General features: G+C 39.8%; 1 protein-coding gene across 1 annotated transcript in view; it reads right to left on the bottom strand.

The window, feature by feature from the left end:
* The window catches only part of LOC150077337 (HORMA domain-containing protein 1-like), a 578,215-nt gene that overhangs the window by 526,178 nt on the left and 28,360 nt on the right, over positions 1-23,677 (bottom strand). The window lies entirely within an intron of this gene.

Here is a 23,677-nt window from a genome sequence, read left to right as displayed (position 1 = left end):
TATCCTACTACTGGCTTTCCTCAATTTGAATTTATGCTCTGTCAGGTGATTATTTTAAGCAAGAGGAGAAATCCCATCAGCATTGAGCTTGCTCAAACCATTCAAGGCTTTATACACCTCAATCAGATCACCTCGCAGGTGCCTAGTCTCCAGACACTGTAATCTGCAAAATTTAAGCCATTCTTCGTAAGAGCAACCTTTCGTTCCATTCACTAATCTTATTGCCCTTCTCTGTACTCATTCCAACAGCTCTACATCCTTCTTAAAATGAGCACTCCAGACCAGTATACAGTACTCAAGGTGTTGCCTGACCATTGCCTTATACCAGAGGATAATCACCTCCTTATCCCTGCTAGAAAAATTCCTGTATATATCACTACTCTATCAGACTGTCTGCACTGCTCAGAAAACTTCATATCTGCATGCACAATTACCCCCAGGTCCTTTTCATTCTCTACCACTGTCAGTGTAGTATCACAGAGCTAATACGTGACTTTCGGGTTAATGCTTCCCATATGCAGTACTTTACATTTGTCAATGTTAAACTTCATTTGCCACCTCTCAGCCCATCTGCTGCCAACCTTTGTATCATCTGCAAACTTGGGCATTAAGCCTTATATACCATCATCAATATCATTTATAAATATAGAAAACAACAATGGGCCTGACACTGAATCTTAGAGTCTCCAATAATAACATTAGTCCACGAAGAGCAGTGTCCATTGATTACCATTGATGGTTGAGTGAGAGAAGACTCTCTGTCTTCTCTCACTCAACCATCCCTTTATCCATGGCAACAATTTGCCTCCAATGCCACACTGCTCCAATTTGTGCAGCAGTCTTCCATGTGCAACAGTATCAAAAGCCTTTCTAAGATCCAAATATATGATATCAATGTTATTCCCTGAATCCAGATCCTTTGTGATTACATCATAGTATTTGAGCAGACAAAACTTCCCCTTAGATGATCCTGCTGTGCTTTTTTTAACCAGTGCCTCCATTAATTTCCCTGGAACAGAAGTTAAACTAACAGGTCTATAATTATTTGTATCTCCCTTTGATCCTCCTTTGTGAATTGGGATCACATTTGCACATCTCTAGTCCATCGGTACCTCCCCTGAGTCCAAAGAAGCTCTCATAATTATGGCTAAGGGTTTGCTTACTTCCTTTGCTGCCTCCTCTAATATAATTGGATAGATCCCATCCACCCCGGGTGCCTTTGTTATGTTTATCTTCAACAATTTCTCCTCCACTTTCCTCTCAGTTATTACAAAATCATCTAGCTCACTGCCAGAGTTTAATTCACCTCTGGCATTCCTTTCCCTGAATAACTCCTCTTGTGTGAATGGAGATGCAAAATACTCATTTAGTTGTTAGCCATCTGAGTAGGATCATCAACAGTTGAACCATCAATATATCCAGTGGACCAATCAGATTCATCCCTTTCCATTTGAAGTTTACATAAGTAAAGAACTCTTTGCTGTTTTTCTTTGCATTCTTTGCCAAAGATTTCTCATAATCTGCCTTTGCCTGCCTAATCTCCTTTGTGACTTGGTTACAGACCAGCTTATATCTATCATAGGCTTCCATGTCACCCATTAATTTATATGTATCCCATGCATTTTTCTTATCTGCCACATCTCATTAGTTCATCTGACATCCATTTAGGCTTAAACCTTGAACGATATTTCTTAGTTGGTATGTAAAGCCTAGTAGCTTCCAAGATTAATTCTTTGAATGCCTCCCATTTTGAATTTTCTGTTGGTAACATTATCAGTTGGTCCCACCGTATAGAATTTAAATACTGTCTCAGACCTCCATAGTCACCTTTACGAAAGCAAAAACCCTTCCCTTTACCCCTGATGGTAGTTACCTCTTTTAGCAAATCCCACTTATGCACACTGTGATCACTGCCACCTAGTGGTTCCTTTATCTCCAATTCTTAATGCATGAAGATTCACTACTGATAATCAGATCAAGAGTATTACTCCCTCTAGTTGCCTCCCGAACATGCTGATGTACAAAACAATCATCCAATAAATCCACAAAAGCCTTGCTAGTGAGTGAGTGACCAACCCACAAATTCCAGTCAATATCTGGTAAATGAAAATCCCCCATTATAAGACTCTAATTTACTGGCTCACTCTATTTCCCTGTACAGTTTTTTTTTTTATTATACTCATCAGAGTCATTAGGCCTATAACACACTCCTACTCTCAATTTTGATCTCCCAGTACTTATGTCACACCAATCTCACTCGACATTGCACTGTCCGGCGATGTCGACTGGCTGCACTTCCTTGGATTTTATGTGTTTCTTAACTAATAGCATAACCCCTTCTCCCTTCCTATACACATTGTACTCCCCAAATTCCAGTTCTGCATTCCTTATATCTGCGTGACACCACGTCTCTGATATCCCAACAATATCTGCCTTTGATGTTTTGACCAACACCTCAAATTTATTTACCAATCTCCTTGCATTGGTGTACACGCAAGTATACATGCACCTGTTCCTAGTCTTAGCTACCCTAACACAACCCACATGCTTACTTGTACCGCAATGACTCCCAGCAGTCTCTGAAATACACTAGTGACCTGTACTTGTTAAGTAATTCCGCTGGTCTCCTACTCTTAATATCATTGAGTAATGTGTTACTCGGTTCACATTACGATATTTTTTCTATACCTCCATTTATTCCTACGATATGCAAAATACATTTCCATGATTTTTTTAAGTTTGCACTGGTCAGCAAAAACTTACGTAAAGTCGAATTTCTGTAAGTCGAGTATTACCTAAGTCCGAGAGTTGCTGTATATCCATTGGTAACACAAAATATTTCTTCACCGGTGGCTCGCTTGGGTAGTACTTTGCAAAAAAGAAATTTGTTGCAATTACATCTCCATCGATGAACCGAATGTTGACAAGAAGTTGAGTGTGACCGCTGACGTCTGTGGACTCGTCAATCTGAAGTGAATACTTCTGACTGCTCTTGATTTTCTCCTTCATAATGTCTTCAATGTCACTGGACAAATCACTGACTCGGCGACTGATTGTGTCAGCTGAGAGCGGAATTTCTGAAATTTCTGCAGTTTCTGGGCCCATGACTATTTTCACCATTTCTTTTCAAGCTGGCATTAACAATTTTTGACTTTTGCGATTACTTCGGCTACTTTATAGCTAGCTTCCTGTACTTTTTCCAAAACACGTACCAATGAAGTCATGAACTTTGCCTGTTTTTTGTTTTGCTGCAACAAATGTCAAAAATAATTGATATCTTTGCATGCTAGAGAAAACTGTTTTGTTGAGAAATCTCTTTTCAGTTTATTGGGAACCATAGCAGTATTGCTCAGTTTTTCTCCGCACACGACACTCGGGGATTGGGCATTTATCACCACACCAGAAAAAACCAAAATACAAATAATTATTACTATACTCTCTGCACACTAATTTTTGTTTCTTTTTTTCGGACTCATCACTTTCGGGAACTTGCACTCATGGATGGAATACTCGTTACGAGGAACTTGTCCATTGTTAAAAAACAGAAAAGAGTAAAATCAACAATGTTATGGCTTGCGATCACAGTTTTCTGACTATTTCAGAGCACAGCTGTGAAGAAACTGAAAGTGATAGATGTGGGACCAATACTTTTTGAACAGACGAAGGGGCACATCTATTACTTTAAAATATAGTCTTATAACAAAGGGTGGATGCATCGGCACAGGAACAAAGTAATAAAGTTGAAGTAGCAGGGACAAATATCAAAACAAGCCAATAAAATAATAAAATAAGGGGGATGTTTTGCTAATCCTTATACTTTTAAGGAACAGCATGTACATATCTATCTGGAGCCTCCGTAGCCAGGTGGGAAGGAGCAGCAGTGCGTAGCACATGCTTCTTGATTAGACCGGGGTTCGAGCCTGTCACCACCAAATACAGAGGATGCAGAAAGGTCAGGGAATGACCACCGCATTTCCCGGAGCAATATGGCCTTAGTTGCTAATGCTCCTAAAAACCAAACAACAAACAAACAAACACAAACATGTACATATCTAACTTTAACGACGGCATCTAATTTCAGTCAGCACAGCGACAAAACAAGAAATATTGGAAGGGCAAACACACAAATAACTTGAGAAAGCAAGTGTTGGATACTCACATGAAAAATAATTTACCATTCCACACACGTACAACATTGTGTTTCAGTAAACATGGCGTTACAAACATATATAGAAACTATAATTGGGAGTAAATAATGTACAGTTAATTACTTAAATAGGTAAAAGTTCTCAGTTGTCAATTTCTAATCATAAAATATATAGTATTATATATAGATATACAACTTCAGCAAAGTTGCGGCACACCTGTGTTGCGTAGCGTGCTGGTTGCGGAACACTGTGGAAGAAAATGAGAATTTTCTGAAATTTTCAATGAAAAAGAGACCTGGGTGTAATTGTAGTCAGATATGAAGTTTTCTGAGCAATGCAGACAGTCTGCAAGAGTAGCTCATGGTGTCTTGTCAATGATATACAGGAATTTTTCTAGCAGGCATAAGGAGGTGATTATCCCCTTGTAAAGCAATGGTCAGGCCACACCTTGAGTACCGTATACAGGTCTGGAGGCCTCATTTTAAAAGGATGTCGAGCTGCTCGAACGAGTACAGAGAAGAGCAATGAGATTGGTGAATGGAAAAAAAGGTTTCTCTTACAAAGAAAGACTTCAGTTCTGCAAATTGCAGTGTCTGGAGACGAGGCACCTGCAAGGTGATCTGACTGAGGTGTATAAGGCCTTGAATGGTTTGAGCAAGCTCAATGCTGATGGGATTCTTCCTCTTGCCCAGATTAGTCACCTGAAGGGACATAAATTCAAATTGAGGAAAGACAGATGTAGGATAGATGTGTGGAAGCTTGCCTTTGGCCAACAGGTGATTGCTGGAAAAAACGTGCATCTGTCATTGTAGAAGTTGATAGCTTAAATAAATTTAAGGCTGAACTAGACAAACGATTGGAGTGACTGGATGGATGGGTGAAATGGGAAGGGGTTTTTTTTTTTTGACTGATGCTGCTTGCTTCAGTTTGCTTTCTTTCTTGCATTTCAGTTTGCTTTCTTTCTAAGCTTGCTTTCTTGCATCATATGCCTCAACTAATGCCAATGCTAATGCTAATTATAAATACAGTGGGGCCCCAACATCCGATGGTAATTCGTTCCACAAAACCCACAAAATCGTATGTTGAAAATATTGTAAGTTGAAACCAATAATACATTGATTCCCTGTGATTCATTCCCCAACAACACATAAAATAGGTATTTCTTATATGTTATACTTCATTTTTATATTAAAAATGAGTGCTTTATAAAGATTATTTAATAAATAGTTATAAAACATCTTAAAATAAAAAACAAACAATAAATTAACATTTACTTTAGACTTGAAGTGCAGAGCTGATGAAATCAATGGTGGCATAGTGGTGATGGGACAATCAAGTGTCAAGTGTCTTTTCAGTCTTTTGTTGCTACTGGCAAAGAAACTGTCCAAAATGAACTATTTTTGACAACTTTTTTGTAGCTTCCTGAAGTAAGAAATTACTTCGTTTTTCATTTTGCCCATCATGAGTTCAGTGTTTTCAATGTTGGGGTGTTTTTTTACCACTTCTCTTAAATGCACCCAACAAGAAATGACAGTCTTCAACTCTTCAGTTGACACTTTTTGGGTGTCTTTTTCTTCCTCTTCCTCTCCAGTGTCACTCTCCTTAATTTTCTCTAACTCTTGTAGCTCCTCTATTGTTAGCTCACACCCATGATGTCAGTACAGGAGCTCACATTTGGTGAGTATGGGCTTGGCACACCCAAGCCCATACTCACCAAATGAATTATGATATACAGCTCAGGGTCCTGAGCTGTATATCATAATTCTTCTCTTTCTTGGTGATTCCCTTCTACTTTTGTCTCTGTCTCTCTCTCTCTCTCTCTCTCAATGTAATTTAAATTTTTTTGGCTGGTGCAGCATAAGCCCTAGGCTTTCTTGCACCATATGACTAATAATAATAATAATAATAATAATAATAATAATAATAATAATGTCCTCCACAACCTCTTCACCAACCTCCAGACCCATTTATTTACCAAGAGTGATAATATCATTTGTCAAGGCACCATCATCTTCAAATACTTTAATGTTATGGATAATTAAAGGGCAGATGTTTTTTCCAGGCTAAATTTAAGCACCTTGTGGAAACATCATTCCAAGATCTTACAATCAGCCTCACACAGTCCAGCATGTTGAACTTCAACCTCCAAAAATCTTTGAGGGTGACAACATTTTCACCAGAGGTTGCTGCACGGAAACTTGCAAACATTTTCGTGGTATAGATTTTCTTGAAGTTTGAAATCACTTGCTGGTCCATTGGTTGAAGAATAGGAGTGGTGTTGGGTGGCAAAAATTTGATTTGAACAAAGTCAAATTGCACCTCAAGAGATTGAACAAGTTTGGGATCATGACCTGGCACATTATACAGCAGGAGCAGTGCCTTCACAGGAAGCTTATTTTTCTCAAGATAGCTCTTCACTGAAGGACAGAAAACTTCAAGCTCCCATTCACTGAAGACATATCCTGTACCCAGGCCTTGTTACTGTGCCAAAATTCTCCCAGCCTTTTGTTGTTTAAATACTGTATTTCCCCCATGTATAAGACGCACCTTAATTTTGGGGCCCGAAATTTGAAAAAAAATGTATTACATAAAGTTATTGAACTCAAGTTTTATTCATCATAAAATTCATACAACTCATCACTGTCAAAATTCCCATCCATTAGCTTATCCTCATCTGTGTCTGATGACGAATCACTGTCTTCATATATTGCCTCGTCCTCAGTTCCATCTATGGCATTTGAAATGCCACACTTCTTATATGACTTGACAATGATCTCAATCTTGACATTATCCCAGGATCTTTTCACCCAGGTACAAACTTCTCCTATAGTTGGTTTCTTCACTCTTCCTGCTGGTGTCAAATTGTCCCCAGAAGACTTCATCCATTGGTTCCATTCGTCTCTCATGGCAGCTTTGAAGGGTTTGTTAAAGCTGACATCAAGTGGTTAGAGCTGGGATGTCAAGCCTCCAGGTATGATGGCAAGTTTTGTTTTTTGCTCTCGAGCAATCTTCTTTGTATTTTTTGTTATGTGTGCCCTGAACTGATCAAGCACCAATAGGGCAGGTTTGCGTAAGAGCCCACCTGGTCTCCTACTCCAAACTTTCTCAAACCAGATCTTCATCCAATCCTGTTCCATCCAACCTTTGTCATGAATGTGGACAATCACTCCTCGAGGAATGTCTTCTTTTGGCATTGTTTTGTGTTTGAAAATCAGCATAGGAGGCAGCTTGGTTCCGTCAGCACAACAAGCTAGAACAACTGTATAATGGATCTTTTCATGTCCACTTGTCTTCACAGTTACAGTTTTCACCCCCTTCTTATCAACAGTTCTGTTACTTGGGACATCAAATTGAAGGGGGACTTTGTCCACATTTGCAATCTGTCCCAACTCAAACTGATGTGTCTTCCGACATTGAATGACAAAACAATGAAATTCAAGGACCTTCTGCTCATAGCTTTCAGGCATCTTTTGGGCATGTCTGGTGCGTGTACGCATACTTAGTCCATTCCATTTCATGAATCTGAAGCCCCAATTGTGTCCTCCTTTGAAATCAGTAACTTCTTTTTCATCAGCAATTCTTCTTGCCCCATGCTGAACCATCTTTGTGGACACAGGAATTCCAATTGCCCTTTGCTCCTGAATCCATATCTTCAATTCCCTCTCTAAATCAGGCCATTTTGCTGACTTGCCTCTAATGGCCTTCTTCTGCCGTGGCATTTTCGGTAGGGTTTCTTCTTCCCGTAGCCAGTCTCGGATTGTTTTCTCAGTTGGAGGAGGTCCAAACTTATGTTCAGCAGCATGATTTCCATTCACTTTTGCAAACTGGATCACTTTTAACTTGAATTCAGCACTGTATAAAAATCTTTTCTGAGCCATTTCTGGGCAGAATGTGGCAAAACATAACCTAATATACCGGTAACAAGTGCGAAACAATGAGTGTAAAGACAACAAGCGCGGGAAATGCAAGTAAAAAAAAAAAAATCTACAACCACTGTATAAGACGCACCCAGTTTTTAGACCCCAAATTTTTCGAAAAAAGGTGCGCCTTATACATGGAGAAATACGGTACTCTGTGGGTGTTAGAGTGATACACAAGCAAAGGCTTCAGCTTAAAATCTCAAGAGGCATTGAGATTTTAATAACCAAACAGACAATGAGCCTATCTTTCATAGGCTTATGCCCAGGTAAAATAGCCTCATCCTTAGTGATGTACATTCTCCTGGGCATTCCCTTCCAGAAGAGGCCAGTTTCGTCAGTGTTAAAAACCTGCTGATGAAGATAACCCTCCTGATCAACAAACTCAATTTCAATTTTATAGAAATTTCAACAAATTCAATTTTAAAGGTCTCAGCTGCTTTTTTTTTTTTTTTTTTTTATCAGCACTGGATGCCTCCCCATGCCTTCCACCAACACTTTTGATATTCGCCCTTTTTTTGAAGTGCCCGTAGCTCGAACCAGCCTGTGCTGGCTTTAAAGTCTTCAAAGCTCACAACACTGCCACTGGTTCATGGTAAGTTTCAGACTGTCATAGGTCAGAAACAATCGTACGAGTCATGTTCTGCACACCACGCGTTGAACCATAACGTTGTTGAACGATAACAAAGACCAATTGGTCGAGAACAATTGTACAAGTGATGTTCCGTATACCATGTGTCTGAAAATTTCCGCCCACGTATCGTTCCAACTATATTGGAAAGTCATCGGTACCTACAAATATCATCGGTCCTTAAAATAAGAGATCGCATGGAAGGTATATTGGTTCCTGAGAATATCAGATGTCGATGTCATCATAAGTTCAGGCCCCACTGTATTGTTATTATAATTTCATTTGTGTACCTCTCTTGAAGTGCTGGATGAGAAATGTGCCTGTTAACCTGCGAAAAAAAAAAAAAAAAAAAAACGGGAGCAGGGGGTACTGTGAGGAGTGGTTGTTGTTGTTGTTGTTATTTGGTTTTTAGGAGCATTAGCAACTAAGGCCATATTGCTCCGGGATATGCGGTGGTCATTCCCTGAATGACCTTTCCGCATCCTCCGTATTTGGTGGTGACGGGCTCGAACCCCGGTCTAATCAAGAAGCGTGTGCTACGCACTGCTGCTCCTTCCCACCTGGCTATGGAGGCGCCTGTGAGGAGTGGGATAAGTGTGTGAAAAGGATAGCTGAATGTGAATGTCCTATTTATGTAGATTGTTGTACCCTGTGGCAAAAACTTTCATTTAGGAAAAACAGGAAAATGGAACGTTAGAACCTTATATGAAGCTGGGAAACTGGTGAATGTGGCTAGGGAAATGAAACATTGTGGAGTGGAAATTCTTGGTTTAAGTGAGACTAGATGGACTAACTCAGGAATCTGTCATTCCGATGGTATGGTTTTATACTACTCTGGGACAGGAGACAATACACATCAAAACGGTGTGGGAATTATGATCTAAGATTCACTGAACAAATCGGTAGCTAATTTTATTCCATACTCAGATTGCATCATTATGCTACAAATGCAGGTTAACCCAATTATTGTTAATATGATACAAATATATGCACCTACAGCGGATGATGACGTTACTGAAGAATTCTACAGGCAATTGAAAGACATCACAAGTAACACCCAAAAAAAAATGAAATAAATATCATCATGGAAGACCTTAATGCCAAAATCAGCAAATGAAAGGTACTTGACATTGTGGGTGATTTTAGATTGGGTTTACAAGATCAGCTGATACAGTTCTGTCAAGAGGAGAACATGATAATAGCAAACTCATTGTTTAAACTTCCCACCAGATGGCTCTGTACTTGGAAATCCCCCAAGACAAACCAAGGACTATAGTTAGAAATCAGATTGACTAAATAATGATAAATAAGCACTGTCAGAACAGTCTCAAAGGAGCCAAAACCTACCGTGGTGCGGATGCTGATTTCGATCATAACTTATTAAAGCTATCATCAAAACAAGGTTGAGAACCATTAGGAAAGGAAATAAGACAAGCAGATTAAATTGTGAAAAACTCAAGGTCTCAACTATGAAAGAAAAACTAAGTAAAGAGCTGAACATAAAAATAAACAACAGAGTGAGAGCTGAAAACGTAAATAACGAATGGAAGGAGTTTGGTAAGATCATAATCAGTACTAGAAAAGAAATTCTAAATGATGAAAACCAACCTGCAAAAAAGCAGTGGATGACAGAAGAGATCCTAAACCTAATGGATGAAAGAAGGAAGTTCAAAAATAGTGCTCCAACTAAATACCAGCAGATCAAAAATATGATAAAAAAGAAAATTAAGGAAGCAAAAGAAGAGTGGATGCTAGAAAAATCAACAGAGATAGAAGAATTAGAATGAAGGCATGATAATTTCCATTTACATAAGCTAAAATCAAATTAACAGGAAATACAAACAGAAGGATGCCATACACAATAAAGAATGCCCAGAATCAACTACTTTTAAGAGGTGATGACAGAAAGACGTGAGAAACTTACATCAAATGTTTTTTTATGATGCCAGACAGGATGTAAATGTTGAAATACCTATGGAGGAAGGCCCTTAAATTCTACAGTGTGAAGTAAATATGCTTTGGGAATGGCCAAGACTGGCAAGGCAGTCGGCCCAGATCAAATCCCAATGGTGCTCCAACTTCATCCCTCTTCCAAAGAAGAACAACATCACCTCATGCAACAATTTTCATCTTATTAGTCTGATGAGCCACATGTTGAAGATGCTGCTATGGATAATCCAATTAAAACAGGATTTACAAAAAATGTGAATCAGTAATCTCTGATACCCAATTTTGATTCATAAATGGTCTAGGCACAAGAGAAGCTCTCCTAGCTATGAACATGTTGTTACAAAAATGTAGAGAACACCAGAAGACAGTGTTCACCTGTTTCATAGACTTTGAAAAGGTTTTAATTGGATACAACATATAAAGCTTATAGAAGCACTTAAAAAGCTAGATCTTGATGGACGAGATATCGGATTCTTCAAAGAAATCTACTGGAATCAAACAGCCACTGTAAGTGTCGAAGAGAGTGACACTGGCAAGATCAATATAAAAAGAGGAGTAAGGCAGGGTAGCATTCTCTTGACCATGCTATTTAACATCTATTCTGAAGTTATTTTCCAAAATGCATTGTAGGAAAGGAAAGAAGAAATTAAAATAAATGGTCAGCTGATAAATAACATACAATACACTGACAATACTGCTATATTCCCAGAAAATATAGAAGACCTTCAATTGCTTTTGGACTGTATTAACAACAAATGTAATGATATGATTTGCTGTATTAACAACAAATGTAATGATATGATTTGCTGTATTAACAACAAATGTAATGATATGATTTGCTGTATTAACAACAAATGTAATGATATGATTTGCTGTATTAACAACAAATGTAATGATATGGGTTTAAGAATCAGTGTCAACAAGACCAAATACATGACTGTGAGTAAATCTCCAATAAGCCAAGTCCAGCTATTATTGAATGGAGTTCCAATAGATAGAGTGACTCATTTTAAATACCTTAGTAGTAGTAGGCTAAATGATGATCTAGATCCAGAAGCAGAAATAAAAGCAAGAATAGAAGTTGCGAGAAATGTTTTTACAAAATACAGAACAATGCTGTGTCACAAAGCTCTAGATCTGTCAATCAGACTGAAATTCATTAGATTCTATGTGTGGTCCATACTATTATACAGAGTTGAAACTTGGATGCTGAAAATATGAAAATATCAAGCATGAACAAAACAGAGGCCTTCGAAATGTGGATCTACAGACACATGCTAAAAATATCTTGGTTAGCCAGAATCACCAACGTTGAAGTCTTGAAAAGTGCAAGAATAAAATGTGAATTGTTCAGCTTAGTGAAGAGAAGGAAAACTGCCTATCTGGGACATATCCTTAGAAATGAGAAATATAAATTGCTTCAAGTAATAATAGAGAGGAAAAATAAAGGAAAAGAGAGGAGTGGGGAGGAGGAAACTTTCATGGCTGAAAAACATCTGCAACTGGACGGGCAGATCAGCTGAGGATCTATTTCATCTCGCCCAAGACAGAGAGAAGTACAGCATGGTGATTGCCAACTTCCAATAGGAGACGGCATCAAAAGAAGAAGGTGTACCTTGAATATGTACATAAAAAGAAATATTATATTTGCAGGTTAAGTTGTATATATGTGAGCGAATGCCAGCTCATTTGTGTATATGGTGACTGAGTGCATGTTTGTGAATAGTATATAAAAGTAAAAAAATGTGATTGTCTGAGAGTTTCCATGTTTAGGTGGTACCTGCACCCTGCCTGGCTGAATGATAATAGGTGCAAGGTGACAAATGTGTGTGAGAGAGTTGTCCTATGTCCTACTATTCAGTCTGCTCCTAAATAATAATAAAAAAATAAAAAAAAGAAAGTGTATGTGTGACAGGTATATAGATGGGCTAAATATGTGAAGTGTGTGTGCTCTGTGTGTGCTCCTAAATTAAATTGCAGTGGGGGCAACCTATTAGGAGTACCCTGCCATGATAATATCATGCCTCTTCCCTCCTTGAGGCATGGCGTGGGAACTACTGACACCAGCTGGTCTGGCAGGTGCGAGATCTTATATAGAGAGCCACTGTGCATTCACAGTACAATCTCTTCCCCTCCTAGGGCACGCTGTCATAGGGTATGACATGTGCTATGACTTTACCCCTAACCAATCACATACCCCTTCCCACCCAAACATTGGTGGACTCTACCACCACAAAACTTTTACTGTTCTTGACAGCCTCCCATGTGGAGCCCCCTCTAACTTCCTGTTTTCAAGTGGACAGTCTTCCTGTCATCCAACTTCCTTGTCTTCATCTGTTATCTGTTCCCTCCTACCTTCATTTTTTTTTTTTTTTTGTCCTGGAGTTTCCCCTGGCAAGCTCAGGTGCTCAGTTCATCCTCACCAGTGACTATATCTGTTGCCTGCAATACCCAGCTGCCTCCTCAGGGCAGTGGATGGGCAACATGGGGTCCCACTAGGGCCCCCCCCCAAGGCTAAATGCCAGAGGAACAACAGACCAACACAACCCAACACTACACAGCCCAACACCAAAACTTACACTACCTCTGGCATTTACAGAGTTTCTACTGCACACAGAGAATACTAAGCAGTTTTAGGGGAAGACCCCCCCCTGATGCCACTTGACAATAAACCCTATATCCCTTCTATACCCCCATATTAAATTCTGTGTCCCTTATATCTAAGTGACACCATGTCTCTGATATCCCACAATGTCAACATTTCCTGACTTGACCAGCACTTCAAATTCAAGGCTTGCTAGTGGTGGGGCTAGTGTACACCAGTCCCCCCCCCATAAAGCCTTGAAATCCCTGACACTCTGCTTTCCAGACAGCATATTCCAACAGAAGCAGTTTGTTTGTTTGTTTTAGAAGCAGCATCTAGGGAAGCATCATATTTTCAGCTTTCCTTTTCAAATTCTTAAAAAGTAGTGCCAAAAGTTGAAAAGAAACTTAGATATATAAACAAACTCAGAACTCAAAGAGTTTTCTTAGGCTAACAAAGTTCAACCATCTTTTGTGAAAGAATGCCGAACAATTCAAAGCACTGGAACAAGTATTTTGTGCACTTACATTTCTTGGACAGTCACTGGGATTAAATTACTTCTCAAGATATTATTAGCATTAGCATTAGCATTAGTAGAGGCATTTGATGCAAGAAAGCAAGCTTATGCAGCATCAGCCAAAAAAAAAAAAAAAAAAAACCACTTCCACTTCACCCCTCTGTTCGTTCAAAATACCTGTCCAGCTGAGCCTTAAACTTATTTAGGCTATCAACCTCCACCACAAGGGATGGAAGTCTGTTCCACCAACCAACCACCCGCTGGCTAAAGACAAATTTCCGCACGTCTATCCTACATCTGTCTTTCCTCAATTTGAATTTATGCCCTCTCAGGTGATTATTCTGAGCTAGAGGAAGAATCCCATCAGCATTGAGCATGCTTAAACCATTCAAGGCTTTATACACCTCTATCAGATCACCTCGCTGGTGCCTAGTCTCCAGACACTGTAATTTGCAAAACTTAAGCCTTTCTTCGTAAGAGCACCCCTTTGTTCCATTCACTAATCTTGTTGCCCTTCTCTGTACTCGTTCCAGCAGCTCTACATCCTTCTTGAAATGAGGCCTCCAGAACTGTATACAGTACTCTAGGTGTGGCCTGACCATCGCCTTATACAATGGAATAATCACCTCCTTATCCCTGCTGGAAAAATTCCTGTATATCATTGACAATACTCCTTGAGCTACTCTTGCAGCCCGTCTGCACTGCTCAGAGAACTTCATATCTGCCTGCACAACCACCCCCAAGTCCCTTTCATTCTCTACCACTGTCAGTGTTGTACCACAGAGTTGATACGTTGCTCTGGGGTTGCTGTTTCCCATGTGTAGTACTTTACATTTGTCAATGTTAAACTTCATTTGCCACCTCTCAGCCCATCTGCTCAACCTTTCCAGATCCTGTTGCAGCAGCATAGTGTCAGTAGTGTCCTTGACAACCCTGCCAACCTTTGTATCGTCTGCAAACTTGGACATTAATCCCGATATACCATCATCAATATCATTTATAAATACAGAAAACAATAATGGACCCAACACTGAGCCCTGAGGGACTCCACTAATAACATCAGTCCACGATGAGCAGTGTCCATTGATTACCACTCTCTGTCTTCTCCCCCTCAACCACCCCTTTATCCATAGCAGCAATTTGCCTCCAATGTCACACTGCTCCAATTTGTGTAGCAGTCTTCCATGTGCAACAGTATCAAAAGCCTTTCTAAGATCCAAGTATATAATATCAAAGTTATTCCCTGCATCCAGTTCTTTTGTGACTGCATCATAGTATCCAATCAAGTTGGTCAGGCAAGACTTCCCCTTAACAAAACCATGCTGTGTCTGAGCTATAACTGAAGTCTTGTCTAAATGATCCTGCAGTGCGTCTTTAACCAGTGCCTCCATTAATTTTCCTGGAACAGAAGTTAAGCTCACAGGTCTATAATTACTTGTGTCAGCCTTTGATCCTCCTTTGTGAATTGGGGTCACATTTGCACATTTCCAGTCTATGGGTACCTCCCCTGAGTCCAAGGAAGCTCTCATAATTATGGCTAAGGGTTTGCTTACTTCCTTTGCTGCCTCCTTTAATATAACTGGATAGAGCCCATCCACCCCGGGTGCTTTTCTTCTGTTTATCTTCAACAGTTTCTCCTCCACTTTACTCCCAGTTATTTCAAGATTCTGTAACTTACTGCTAGAGTTGAATACACCTCTGGCATTCCCCTCGCTGAATAACTCCTCATGTGTGAATGTCGATGCAAAATATTCATTTAGTTTGTTAGCCACCTGAGCAGGATCATCAACACTTGACCCATCAATATCAAGTGGACCAATCTGATTCATCCCTTTCCTTCTAGAGTTTACATAAGTAAAGAACTCTTTGCTGTTTTTCTTTGCATCCCTTGCCAAGGATTTCTCGTAATCTGCCTTCGCCTGCCTAACCTCCTTTGTAACTTGGTTGCATATCAACTTGTATCTATCATAGGCTTCTGTGTCATGTGTTAATTTGTAAGTATCCCATGCATTTTTCTTCTCTGCCATATGCCTCATTAGTTCATCTGACATCCATTTTGGCCTAAACCTTGAACAATATTTCTTAGTTGGTATGTAAAGCCTAGTAGCTTCCAAGATAAGGTCTTTGAATGCTTCCCATTTTGAATTTGCTGTTGGTAACATCATCAGTTGGTCCCACTGTATAGAATTTAAATACTGTCTCAGTCCATCGTAGTCGCCTTTACGGAAGCAATAACCCTTCCCTTTACCCCTAATGGTAGTTACCTCTTTGAGTAAATCCCACTTCAGCACACTGTGATCACTGCCACCTAGTGGTTCATTTATCTGCAGATTCTTAATGCATGAAGAATCACTGCTGATAATCAAATCAAGAGTATTACTCCCTCTAGTTGCCTCCCGAACATGCTGATGTAGAAAACAATCATCCAATAAATCCACAAAAGCCCTGCTAGTGTGTGAGTATCCAGCCCCCAAATTCCAGTCAATATCTGGGAAATTAAAATCTCCCATTATAAGACACTCTGATTTACTGGCCCACTCTATTTCCCTGTACAGTTCCTTATTATACTCATCAGAGTCATTAGGCCTATAGCACACTCCTACTCTCAATTTTGATCTCCCAATGTTTATGTCACACCAAACTGACTCCACACTGCACTGTCCAGCGATGTCGACTGGCTTCACTTCCTTGGTTTTTATGTGTTTCTTAACTAATAGCATAACACCTCCCCCCTTCCTATCCTGTCTATCCTTTCTGTAGACGTTGTACTCCCCAAATTGCAGTTCCGCATCCCTTATATCTGTGTGACACCACGTCTCTGATATCCCAACAATATCTGCCTTCGATGTTTTGAGCAATACCTCAAATTCATCAAATTTATTTACTAAACTCCTAGCATTGGTGTACACGCAAGTATACCTGCACCTGTTTCTATTCTTAGCTACCCTAACACAACCCATGTGTTTACTTGTACCGCAATGGCTCCCAGCAGTCTCTGAAATACCATGCATCTTGTTTTTCAGGCTTCTGCTCATTCTAATAGAAGCAGTGCAAGAATCTCTTTCACCTCTGCCAGTGGCTACTGTCAATCTATTGGTCTTTGTCTCCCCCCCAAGCTAGCAGTTTTCCGACCCACCTAACACTGCCTCGATAGCATCAGCAAATATTCTTGCACCCTTTCTATTTAAGTGTATCCCATCCCTGTAGAAGCAATCTCTCCTGTTAAAAGTACAGTCCAGGCTGAAAAAAATTCTACCCCTTGAGCCTTGCACAATCTTTCCAGGGCCGAATTGATCGACAAGGCTCTCATCATATACTCCCTCCTATCGTGTCTGGGCAGAATTGCAGACACTTTCAAATTCAACCCTAATTCTCGGCTTTTGTTCAACAGTGACCTGTACTTGTTAAGTAATTCTGCCGGTCTCCTACTCTTAATATTATTAGTGCCAACGTGTACAACTATATCACCTTTTGTGCCCTTAAAAGATGATATTCGCTCTACAACGTCATCAACCTTTGCCCCTGGCAGACATACCCTGGTCCTGTTCCACCTATCTTTTTTACAAAGCATGTTCCCCGTTTCCCTGACAATAGAGTCACCAACAACTACTAGTTCCTTCGGGACCAGCGCATTCTGCCTTGGGGGTTGTCTCTGTGTCACGCGATGCCCAAGTGCAAGCTCTGGCGTTGATGTGGGCAGCTGAGAGCTTGATGGGCCCCTCAATTTAGTTTCTTCGAGGGCATCCACCCTGTCCTTCAAGCTCTCATATAGGCCCAAAAGAACGCCGAGTTGTTGCCTGATATCGATACACTCCTTGCATCGCGCACACACAAAGACATCCCCCTTGGCAGTATCATGTCCCGTACCCGATTGCTCTGCAAACATCAAGCAAACAGTGCATTTTATAAGGCTGTGAGTCAGAGGACAACTGCCCCCCTCAGTTCTGCTCTGAGCCACAGCACTTCCATTAGCTTGAGCCTTTTGCTTTGCTGCTCTGGTCTGAGTCATGATTCTATTAATTTATTAATTAATTATGTTATGTTATTAATTATATTACGTTTGTAATCTAAGTCGTTATATGTATTTATTTAAACGTACAATTTAACTGCTAACGAAGTTCAACTAACGCTATCTAGTACGGTATATAACCTACGGTATATCTAGTACGGTATCACAATGGCGGGAAAGTTAATAACGGTAGCGGTAGTTACGAACACGTGGAAATCCTTACCGATACTTTTACAAGGCCGAGTAAAGAATAAATACACCAAATTAATCAAAAAATCACAAAATAATGTTATACTACTAAATTTAAATCAAAAGTTTTAGAAAAACAATAATTTCAAATCAATAAATAAGAAAAATCCACTTAGCGGCTTGGAACACGACCGTCACTAGTAGCCTCGTCAGCAGACTCTTCATAAGAGACATGAAGCGTTTTTACATGCTCGTGTTGCATCGTCAAAGAGATCACGCGATCTTCAAATACATATTTCACTCCCTGAAGCACCAAAGCAGAAGAGTGTGTGTACAATTCTATTGTTGTTGTTATAGTAGGGTTTCAGCATCCAATCCAGCATCCAATTCAGCATCCAAATATTGTAGACAAAAATCACCTTTCTTGGCTGATACCTCATTTGTAAGAAAACAACCCACATCTTTTGTTTCTGAAAGCTGGTATGCCACTATATTTTCACATGAATGTAGCTTTCCTAAATGAGAAACTGCCTGATGACTGGATAAAGTGTGAAGGTTGTAATGATGGATAATTATCAAGGAAAATCTAATTGAGAATATTCTCATTTTAGAGAATATTTTCTATGCACATCACTAGGAACCCCTTCCTTGGCATGCACTACTTTTTTTTTGGGAATTGTAATAAATGAGATATACATTCCATAAGTTGAACACTGCAGAGAACTCACTGAGGCCGCTGAACTAAACCCAGCTTCCTGAATTCAATTGTTACTGGTGACAAGATGTGGCATTTTCAGTACAATCCCGTGAGTTTGTTCTCCTCAAGTTTGTTACTTTTTCCAAAGTAACAAACTTTCGCCATCTCTCCCCAAGTTTGTTACTTTTTCCAAAGTAACAAACTTGGGGAGAGTTGGCGAACTCTCCCCAAAGCCAAAAAAGTTTGTCAAGAAAGGTAAAAAATCAAAACCATGCTCATCACTTTCTATAATAGCAGGGAAATTGTGCACAAAGAGTTTGTGCCCGGTGGCCAAAGTGTTACTGCTGCCTACTATCTGGATGTTTCAAAATGTTTGTTGCAGAGAATCAATTGTGTGTGGCCTCAGTTTGGAGAAGATACCATTTGGTTTCTCTTGAATGACAATGCACCAAGCCACAAGGCTCTCATTGTTTGGGAGTTTTTGGCTAGCAAAGAAGTCTGCACACTGTCACAACTACTGTATTCACCAGACTTAGCTCACTGCCAAAGCTCATGGCACCACTCAAAGGCTGTTATTTTCATGACATCAACAACATTCAACAAGCTGTGATGAGATCACTAAACAGTATAACCAGTCGCTTCGTGATTGCTGTATGTAGGGTATGGACACAAGAGGAAGTTACTTTTGATAAACCAAAGTTAGTTTACGTGGGATCATTATTTATTTTTCTAGCATCAGTCTTGTTTTCCAATTGCCACACTGTGTAAACCCAATACCTTGACTTCAGTTAACTTAACAGAAGTCAAGCTCCAGGGAAATGGAATTGGGGTTAAAAAAATGTATTACAGCATCATCTTAACAGGAATGTAATTATATGGAAATCACAAAAGTTTAACAGGAGTGAGAAAGGGGGGATTTCTGTCTGAGCAATCTGATTAGATACTATAACACATTAATAAAGGAATTGGATGCAAACAGTAATTCTGATATCATATACTTAGGTTTCAGGAAAACTTGCAGTACTGTTCCACATGAAAGGCTGCTAGTACAAACTAGAGTAGTGGCATTAAGGAGCAAGATCTAGACAAATTAGGCAGATGGGCTGAGAAGTGGCAAATTAAGTTTAATATTGATGAATGCAAGGTACTTCATATAGGGAGAATAATCCCACATTAACATACCAACTGTATAGTACCACACTCAGGGCAGTGGAAAACAAAGGAGACCTGATGTCATTGTGTAGTCAGATATGAAATTCTCTGAGGAGTGCAGACAGGCTGCCAGGACGGCTCGTGGGGTTTTATCAATGATACACAGGAATTTTTCCAGCAAGGATAAGTAGGTAATAATCTCCTTGTAAAAGGCAATGGTTAGGCCACATCTTGAGTACCCAATATAGGTCTAGAAGCCTCATTTTAGGATGTGCATATGTTAGAAAAGGTGCAAAAAAGAACAAGATTGGTGAGGGAAATAAAAAATTGCTATTACCAAGAAAGGCTTCAGTTTTGCAAATTGCAGCATCTGGATACTAAGTGCCTGCAAGGAGATCTAACTGAGGTGTTTAAGGCACTGAATGGAGTGAGTAAGCTCAATGCCGTTGGAATCCATCTCTTGCTCAGACCACATACACAAGTAGACATAAATTAAAATATTATAAAACACATGCCAAGAAATTGATGTTGATGGGGCAAAGGTTGATGATGTTGTAGCGCGGATATCTTTTAAGGGCACAAAAGGTGATATTGTTGTACACGTTGGCTACTAATGATATTAAGAGTAGGAGAAAGGTGGAATTACTTAACAAGTACAGGTCCCTGTTATAAAAAAGCTGTGAATTAGGGTTGAATTTGAAAGTGTCTGCAATTCTGCCCAGACACAATAGGAGGGAGTATATGATGAGAGCCTTGTCGATCAATTCAGCCCTGGAAAGATTGTGCAAGGCTCAAGGAGTAGAATTTTTTCAGCCTGGTCTGTACTTGTTAACAGGAGAGACTGCTTCTACAGGGATGGGATACACTTAAATAGAAAGGGTGCAAGAATATTTGCTGATGCTATCGAGGCAGTGTTAGGTGTGTCAGAAAACTGCAAGCTTGGGGTGATAAAATGACTAATAGATTAACAGCAGCCGCCGGCAGATGTGAAGGTGATTCTTGTACTGCTTCTATTGGAATGAGCAGCAGCCTGGAAAACAAGATTGTGGGTATTTCAGAGACTGCTGGGAGTTATTGCAGTACAAGTAAACACATGGGTTGTGTTAGGGTAGCTAAGAATAGGAACAGGTGCAGGTATACTTGCATGTACACAATGTTAGGAGTTTGGTAAATAAATTTGATGAATTTGAGGTATTGCTCAGAAAATCAAAGGCAGATATTGTTGGGATAACAGAGACAGGTTGTCACACAGATATAAGGAATGCAGAACTGGAATTTGGGGAGTACAATGTGTACAGGAAAGGTAGACAGGATAGGAAGGGAGGAGGCATTATGCTATTAGGTAAAAAACACATAAAATCCAAGAAAGTGAAGCTAGTCGACATCGCTGGACAGTGCAGTATCAAGTCAGTTTAGTGTGACATAAGCATTGGGAGATCAAAATTGAGAGTAGGAGTGTGTTATAGGCCGAATAACTCTGATGAGTATAATAAGAAACTGTACAGGGAAATAGAGTGGGCCAGTAAATCAGAGACTCCTATAATGGGGGATTTTAATTTCCCAGATATTGACTGGAATTTGTGGGTTGGTCACTCACACACTAGCAAGGCTTTTGTGGATTTATTGGATGATTGTTTTCTACAGCAGCATGTTCGGGAGGCAACTAGAGGGAATAATACTCTTGATCTGATTATCAGTAGTGATTCTTCATGCATTAATAATCGGCAGATAAAGGAACCACTAGGTGGCAGTAATCACAGTGTGCTGAAATGGGATTTACTCAAAGAGATAACTACCATCAGGGATTAAGAGAAGGGTTTTTGCTTTTGTAAAGGCGACTACGGTGGTCTGAGACAGTATTTAAATTCTATACAGTGGGACCCACTGATGATGTTACCAACAGCAAACTCAAAATGGGAAGCATTCAAAGAATTTATCTTGGAAGCTACTAGGCTTTACACACCAACTAAGAAATATTGTTCAAAGATTAGGCCTAAATGGATGTCAGATGAACTAATGAGACGTAGCGAGAAGAAAAATGCATGGGATACATATAAATTAATGGGTGAAGATGTAAGCAGATGGAAGCCTATGATATATATAAGCTGGTCTGTAACCAAGTCACAAAGGAGATTAAGCAGGCAAAGGCAGATTATGAGAAATCTTTGACAAAGGATGCAAAGAAAAACAGCAAAGAGTTCTTTACCTATGTAAACTGTAGAAGGAAAGGGATGAATCAGATTGGACCACTGGATATTGATGGTTCTACTGTTGATGATCCTGTTCGGTGGCTAACATACTAAATGAGTATTTTGCATCTACATTCACACATGAGGAGTTATTCGGGGAGGAGAATGCCAGAGGTGAATTAAACTCTGGCAGTGAGCTAGATGATTTTGTAATAACTGAGAGGAAAGTGGAGGAGAAATTGTTGAAGATAAACATAACAAAGGCACCCAGGGTGGATGGTATCTATCCAGTTATATTAAATGAGGCAGCAGAGGAAGTAAGGAAACCTTTCGCCATAATTATGAGAGCTTCTTTGGACCCAGGGGATCCATGGACTGGAGATGTGCAAATGTGACCCCAATTCACAACTGAGGATCAAACGGCGACACAAGTAATTATAGACCTGTTAGTTTAACTTCTGTTCCAGGAAAATTAATGGATGCACTGGTTAAAGCAACACTGTAGGATCATCTAAACAAGACTTCAGTTATAGCTCGGACAAAGCATGGTTTTGTTAAGGGAAAGTCTTGCCTGACCAATTTGATTGGACACTATGATGTGGTCACAAAGAACTTGGATGCAGGGAATAACTCTAATATCATAAATTTGGACCTTGGAAAGGCTTTTAATACTGTTGCACATGGAAGACTGCTGAACAAATTGGAGCAGTGCAGCATTGGAGGAAAATTGCTGCCATGGATAAAGGGATGGTTGAGTGGGAGAAGACAGAGAGTGGTAATCAATGGACACTGCTCATTGTGGACTAATGTTATTAGTGGATTCCCTCAGGGTTCAGTGTTGGGTTCATTGTTGTTTTCTGTATTTATAAATGATATTGATTATGGTATATCAAGCTTAAGGTCCAAGTTTGCAGACAATACGAAGGTTGGCAGGTTGTTAAGGACACAAATGACAGTACGCTGCTGCAACAGGATCTAGAAAAGTTGAGAAGGACTGAGAGGTGGCAAATGAAGTTTAACATTGACAAATGTAAAGTACTACATATGGGAAGCAGTAACCCCAGAGTAATGTATCAACTCTCTGGTACTACACTGACAGTGGTAGAGAACGAAAAGGACCTGGGGGTAATTGTTCAGGCAGATATGAAGTTTTCTGAGCATCGCCTTATGGTGATGGTCAGGCCACACCTTGGGTACTGTATACAGGTCTGGAGGCCTTATTTTAAGAAGGATGTAGAGCTGTTGGAACAAGTACAGAGAAGGACAACAAGATTAGTGAATGGAACCAAGGGTTGCTCTTACGAAGAAAGGCTTAAGTTTTGCAAATTACCGTGTCTGGAGACTAGGCACGAGCGAGGTGATCTGATAGAGGTGTACAAAGCCTTGTATGGTTTGAGCATGCTCAATGCTGATGGGATTCTTCCTCTTACTCAGAACAATCACCTGAGAGGGCCTATATTCAAACTGAAGAAAGACAGATGTAGGATAGATGTGTGGAAGTTTGCCAGCGGGTAGTTGGTTGGTTGGTGGAACAGACTGCCATCCTTTGTTGTGGAAGTTGATAGCCTAAATAAATTTAAGGCTAAGCTGGACAAGTATTTGGAATGAACGAACCGAGGGGTGAAATGGGAGCATTTTTTTTTTTTTTGTTTTTTTTTGGCTGTGCTTTCTTGCATCATATGCCTCTACTAATA

Source organism: Mastigoproctus giganteus, chromosome 12 (assembly GCF_048544385.1).
Source record: "Mastigoproctus giganteus isolate SK-2022 chromosome 12, ASM4854438v1, whole genome shotgun sequence".
Classification (NCBI taxonomy): Eukaryota; Metazoa; Arthropoda; class Arachnida; order Uropygi; family Thelyphonidae; genus Mastigoproctus; species Mastigoproctus giganteus.
Note: the sequence above shows the minus strand (reverse complement) of the source record. Positions and strands in the feature narration are given on the sequence as shown.